A 7,067-nucleotide genomic window follows, 5' to 3' on the forward strand; every position below is an offset into this window, starting at 1 on the left:
GGGCAGCCAGTCCTCTCTCTAAGTCTTTTTGTAAAGATTTCCATTGTTAGGCGAAAGCTTGACAGCATGCCCATTACTACAATGAAGAATTGGCATGGAATGGAGTTGCCTGCTATCAGGAAGAAAGGAAAGAAATCCAGTAGGGAAAAAATAGTTATTAGAAAAATATCATTTACAAGAACAATAAATTATTTGTCATCGTGTGCCAATTAGTATTATACGGAAAGGACTAAAATCGATACAAATGCTAGTAGAAAAATATAAATGACCTATTTTGACCAAATACAGTGTAACTCAATAAGAGAAAAAAGTAAGCAGGGGTATGTGATTAATAGAGAGGGTAGATCCATTTATTGGCATTGCCAATGACATCAAAAAGTATATATAAATTGAAAGAGCAACAAAATCTAATTAAATTTAACTAATGCTTTTTGAGTTAGTTTTTATGCACTAGGCACTCGGCTAGGTAAAGAGAATATCCTGCCAGTTTGGTATCACAAGTCATTCAGTGCTCAAGTGAAGTCAGGTGTGTTTGCAAGAAAGAAGTTGGGTCTACATGCAAGGCAAGCATCCATAACCCTGGCTCAGTGGGAAGGCTGGAGGGCTGGGGGAATCATGGTAAATTCTACTACAGGGGCTTGTCTTTCTATTTCTCTCTGCCTCTAACTCTCATAAAAGTTATGAATTAAGAAACAAAAAGTAAAAATTCTTAAAGTCCATTGAGAGAGGAAAACACCCTATGAATAATTAACAAGAAATATGATAACTATTTCAGGAAAACTGCATAAGACTAAGTAAAATTGTATGTCGGGTTGAAGTCATTCAATTATTAATTCAACTCAATATATTAATTTTCCTCAAAGTGAAACATTTTTAGGGATAAATTAATTATCAAAATTAAAAATACATGATCTGAATTAGGGATAAGAAAAAAAAGCAGTAAAATTAACACATGCATATATAATCTCTCTCTCCTTTTTCTTTTTAACTGGCTGGGTGTATGTGTGCTTGTCAGACAGGGAGAAAGGAAGCATGCCCCAATGGGGTACAGTCATCCAGCAATCTTTATCCTCCATTCCTCCCTCTGGCCAGGATTTGGGGCATACATGCATGCGTGCATGCCTGGAATGTTTTTAAAGCCACTGGGTCAGGATTTGAAAAGTGGTTGGCCACATGGGATCCAGCTCTTAATGCACAGTGTTTAACCACTGTGCTAGGGCCCAAAACTTACATAATATGTACAAAAAATTTGGTGACAGCAAGTTGGGTGAGGAAAACCACAATGATTAAGTTTATCTAGAGAGAGTAAGTTTGAAAAGAAAAGATAGTAATCAAATTACAAAAAGTATTAAAAAGAAAATATACTATATACCAATTAACATAAATATTTAAAACTGTATAGAAAGTTTTGCATTCAAGAAAGAAAATAAGAATAAACAAAAAAATGGAATTTACCTGAAAACATATACCTAGAAAACTGTCTATTAAAAAGGCACTGAGTTCAACACCCCTCGAATATTTAATATTGAAGTTGTTTTCACGATGTAGAAAAAGTATCTTAATCTTTTTAAGATTTCAGAAAAGATAGTGTCTTAATCTTTTTTTACTTAGATAACATAGCTCATGACAAAACTAAACAAAGATTTGTTTTACAATTCATGAACACAAAGTAAAAAATTTAGTCCCTGCAAAATTAAAAAAATCAAGACAACTTTCATTTCAAAGAAATTTGAAAAAAATTGTGTAAAATATTTAAATTGAGAAGAAATCTAAATTAAATGATTACAAAGACAATTTTATACAATTTAGGAAATAATTTTTAGTAGAAATAATTCTAACTGGTAACTTTGGACAAATTATTGACTATCTTTCAGTCTCAGTTGCCTCATCTATATTTAAGGGATAACTATATTATTTTGCTATGTTAATACCATGAAGATTCATGTAATTAATACCTAGAAGGCATTACAATAGTGTCTAACATCTGCAAACTTTTCAAAAATCAACAATTATTATTATTATTACTTTGCTAGAGTGTGCATGTGCTTACCAGAGACAGAGAAGCAGAAAGAAAGTAAAAGAAGAAAATACCCATCCCTCCATAAGAATGATCACACCTGGGAACCAGCAGTTAGAGTAATGGCTATGTCACTGGACTCCCACATAGTCAACCGTGGTTCGTGTCCCAGACCCGGTGGCTTAAAACTCACGCCGGGCGCGTGTGCGTGCGTGCCCAAGATCCCGAGAAGAGAATGGAGGAGAAGGGATTGTGGCGTGACCATCCCCCCTGGGGGGTGATTTCTCGCTTTCTGTCTCCATGTCTCTCTCTGTCTGTCTGGCGAGCGCACGCGCTCTACAGTGAAAATCTCTCCAAAAAAAAAAAAAGAATGATCACATCACAGTCCCTTCTCTACCTCTCCCTTTTCAGAATTTTGGGCATGCACACACATGTGTCCAGTGTGTTTCTTAAGCAGACAGGTCTAGGACTCCAACGGCATGGTCAACATATGGGATCCAGCTCCTGGCACCACCAGGCCATGGAGCCAATCTAGCCCAGCAAGGTTTTATTGTTATTATTAATAATAAAATAATGCAACAATTGAAAAGGTAAGCCTTTTAAAGAAGTAAAAACGTTAAAACCTATTGAACTTTATCATTTATATATATCCATATGTGTGTTTAATTCACCTATTAATGAAAATGAAATATTTATATTTCTAATGTAGTGAATATGCCTTCTACAAATGCCATAGTTCTGTGTAAAACATTACCTTTTTGAAAAAAAAAATTCAGTTTATATACCTTATAGAACCCTGAAAAAACAACTTGATAATGAAAAAATGGAGAAGCTATTTCCGTAATGAATATTGCTACAGGATTTTTTTTTTCTATGCCAGACAGGAACTATGCCAGAATCGCCAGAATCCTAACAAGGCTTGAGGAAGATTTACCTCACACAGCATGAACACCCATTCATGATGCTTATGAACAACAAAAGGATCAGATTTTTTGTTTTTTTTTTGGGAGGAGAGAGATTTTTTTGCTACAGGGCACACGTGCTTGCTAGAGAGACAGAGAGACAGAAAGTGAGAAATCATACCCCAGTAGGAATGGCTATGCTGCAATCCCTCCTCTTTTATTCTCCTCTTAGGATTTTGGGCATGTACTCTTAACTATCCAGTGTGAATTTCAAGCCTCCAGATCCAAGACTTGAAATGCAGTCAGCCTTATGGGAGTCCAACACCTTAACTGTATGAAACCAGCTGGACCCAAGGAATTTAAATTATACACATAGAACACTGTATTCTCATGGTCTATTCAGAAAATTATTACCATGACAACTCTGGTACTTGCATCTAGTAGAAGTTTCATTAACATAGACCCTAAAGGATTAGAAATATGTCACTGCAGTAACAACCAAGTGATAAGATATTTGTTAATCATTGGTAAGAGTCTAGCATCATATATATATGTATATATGTATATTAATATGTGTATGAAAAGGTATATATACCCATATACATAATGATATCTATGAGGAATCTCCAAAAATGTCTTATAAAATGCATAATATGAAAAAAACTATGCATAGATTTCAGAAACATTTTGTGTCAAAATAAATTTGAGCTTTAATTTCACTTTTCCATGAATGTTTTGAAGTCTTTTTGTACATTATATGTGCGTGTGTACATACGGGAATGCAGGATAGAGATTAAGCCTATAGACATCCTATGGAATTGTCATATCACTTTTGCACAGTATTTATTATCTATGGCACAATTTAAAGGAATTCATCCTCATTCAACTCTGTGTGCTCTCAGGCTCTGTCCTCATGTGACATCCAATGCCTTAGCTACCACACCACCTGTAGGCACTCAAATAAAATTGTTAAAAATCATTTTTCTTGTATAATATCTCATTGAATATTTTTTAAAATGGCTATTTAAGTATCTTCAAGCTCTAAAAGGGAACATTTGGAGAAGAATATGGAATATGAAGCGATCTTCATATTTAGGAAATAGTGCAGTGGAGCTAGCAATGTCCATGAGAGAATGGTCTTGTCGTGGCTCTGTCCCAACTCTGTGCTCCTGTTCAGCATTTAGTCTTATTCTTAGACAGGGATACATGACTGACAATCTCACAGGGATCCAGAACCAAGTAGTCTATTTTTTTTTTTTTTTTGAGAGGTTTTCGCTATAGGGTGTGTGTGCTTGCCAGAGAGAGACAGAGAGACAGAAAGCGAGAAATCACCCACCAGGGGGTATAGTCACGCAGCAATCCCTTCTCCTCCATTCTCCTCTCGGGATCTTGGGCACGCACGCACACACACCCAGTGTGAGTTTAAGCCACCAGGTCCGGGACGTGAAACGTGGTCAACTACGTGAGAGTCCAGCGACATAGCCATTATGCTAACTGCTGGATCCCCAGAACCAAGAATTCTGATTGTATACCACAAAGTAAAGCTTATCCATCATATACTTTTCTCTATTTCTTAATCTCCCATTTCCTTTATGCATAATCTCTTTTCTCTCCAACACAGACTGTATAAATTTTCACTAATATTAGGAAAATGTATCTTTCTCCTTTCTCTGAGATATATCTATTTTTAGACCTAAAGCCAACGCTGGACATGATACTGAACTGCCCCCACCCCAGAAGGGTGCATATGCTTACCTGAGAGAGCAAGGAAAAATGAGAAATTATTAGCCATGCCACAATCCCTTCTCCTCTATTCTGCTCTCAAATTTTAGGCATTCATGCAAAGGTACCTGGCACGATTTTCAAACTGCCAAGTCTGGACTCAAAGTATGGTAGGCACATATTATCAACACCTTTTCCTCCCAAGAAAGGAGACAATTTGGCTGCTGATATGTCTTTTCTAGATGTAGAATTTCAGCACCCTACCCCATGGGTTGATGGGCCTCTGCATTTCAGGCTTTCAAAGGAAATTCTTGAAGGATATTTGCTTTTGTACCAAATACATGGTTAGATGATTTTGAACTTACCTTGCAAAATGTGTATTAAATGAATAATTGCTATGCTCCGATTAGATACCTTAGTGGTTAAATATACAAGCTGGTGAGAAGTTTGAACTCTTTTGAGATTCAGAATGTATAGTTCTGACAAGAGATCACAAAATCAGAACCATCAATAGAGTCAAACTTTGCTTGTCAGGTACAGGTGAGTAGAGCTCTGTGAAAAGTGATCGGAATGAAATCTGAATGATGTATCCCTGGGTCAGAAGCAGTTAATTGTGGTTCATATTTTTGAGGGTAAATTATGTATGTATTGAAAAGAGCATGCACCCAAACAGAATCAGATCACAGAAAAGTGCTTATGATGTGCTAAATGTAAATACGATGCTAATACATGTGTTGTAACACTGATTCATTTACCTATACAGGTTTTTATTGCTCAGCATTATTTATAAGTATGTTTACAAAAATTAAGTAGCTTATAAGTCATTTGTATATGCATATGTATGTGCATAATGTAATGGGGTATATGTATAATGCAAAAGATTAAAATGAATCTCTCACATGACAAAAACATGTTGAAGGGAAAATACGAGCGAGTAAAACACAGAAAATGTAAATTAATTGAATTTAAACAAGTTATACTTACTAATGGGAATAAAATAAGAATTCGTATAAAATATTTGTCCTTTCCCTTAATTTTAAAATCCATATGGGGTCAGCAGGTATTGCGGTGGTTAAGATGCTGACTCCCACATGAATGACCATAGTTCAAATCCTGAATGTGATGACTTAAAAATCATGCTGGGAGGGACCAGCAGTAAGTGTAATAGCTATATTGCTGGACTTCCACAAAGTCGACTGCAGTTCGAGTCCCAGACCCGGTGGCTTAAACTCACGCCAGGTGCATGTGCGTGCGTGCCCAAGATCCCGAGGGGAGAATGGAGGAGAAGGGACTGCAGTGTGGCCATCCCCCCTGGGGGATAATTTTCTGCTTTCTGTCTCTCTGTCTCTCTCTGTCTGTCTGGTGAGCACACGTGCCCTATAGCAAAAACCTCTCCAAAAAAAAAAAAAAAATCAAGCTGGGCACCTGTAGGTGCATACCCAAAACTGCAGGAGGAAAATGGAGGAGAAGGGGCTGCAATGCGACTATCTCCCCTTGGGAGTGATTTCTCACTTTCTCTCTCACTGCCAAAAACCTAAAAAAGAAAGAAATATCATTCTAAAGAAAATTAGAGATTAAAGAACTTCTTCATGAGTCATATAAATAAAAAAATTAGAGCAGGTCATATGGATTAATTTATATAGAGCAAGTAAAATTAATCAAATATTCAGCTCACTGAAGAAACAGTTTGATGTAGGGAGAACATTTAATGTGTCAAGAGAAATAAGTAAATTTTCTACAATTCCATTTCAAATAATCCCACATTATGTCTCTTAATAATACAAGAAATGATTTATAAAGACAATAAACCTGACCACACTGATGATGGCACATTTGTGTTTAGAAGACTAACTAATGAGCATTCACTTCTGAGTTTGTAACCTTGTGGTGTAACTCAAGTAAACCAAGTACATACAGGAAATAATTTGCTGATATGAGTGTGTATTATAAAACACATTATAGGGACCAGCAGTTAGCGTAATGGCTATGTCACTGGACTCCCACGCAGTCGACTGCGGTTCTAGTCCCAGACCCAGTGGCTTAAACTCACACCGGGCATGTGTGTGTGCGTGCCCAAGATCCCGAGTGGAGAATGGAGGAGAAGAGATTGTGGCGTGGCCATCCCCCCTGGGGGGTGATTTCTCACTTTCTGTCTCTCTGTCTCTCTCTCTCTCTCTCTGGCGAGCGCACGCGCCCTATAGCAAAAAGCTCTCCAAAAAAAAGAAAAAAACCATATTATGCATTAAGAACTTATTAAAATATGGCATGTTGAATAATTAATATATAATTTTACAGCAGTATTCAGTTTGGCTAATTGTAAATTAGATATTTCAACATTTGGTTTATCGATACGTATCATCCAAATGTAAGCGTATTAGTTAATACGAAGTAGTGAGTAAAAACCTATCTAGCAGATGAAGTGCCAG

At 36.6% G+C, this 7,067-nt stretch overlaps 1 pseudogene; it reads right to left on the bottom strand.

The window, feature by feature from the left end:
• Positions 1-2,891: 2,891 nt before the first annotated feature.
• On the bottom strand, positions 2,892-3,001 carry LOC114007693 (uncharacterized; annotated as a pseudogene).
• Positions 3,002-7,067: the final 4,066 nt, after the last annotated feature.

Source organism: Tupaia chinensis, unplaced genomic scaffold (genome assembly GCF_000334495.1).
Source record: "Tupaia chinensis unplaced genomic scaffold, TupChi_1.0 Scaffold000033_1, whole genome shotgun sequence".
In the NCBI taxonomy this organism is placed as follows: Eukaryota; Metazoa; Chordata; class Mammalia; order Scandentia; family Tupaiidae; genus Tupaia; species Tupaia belangeri.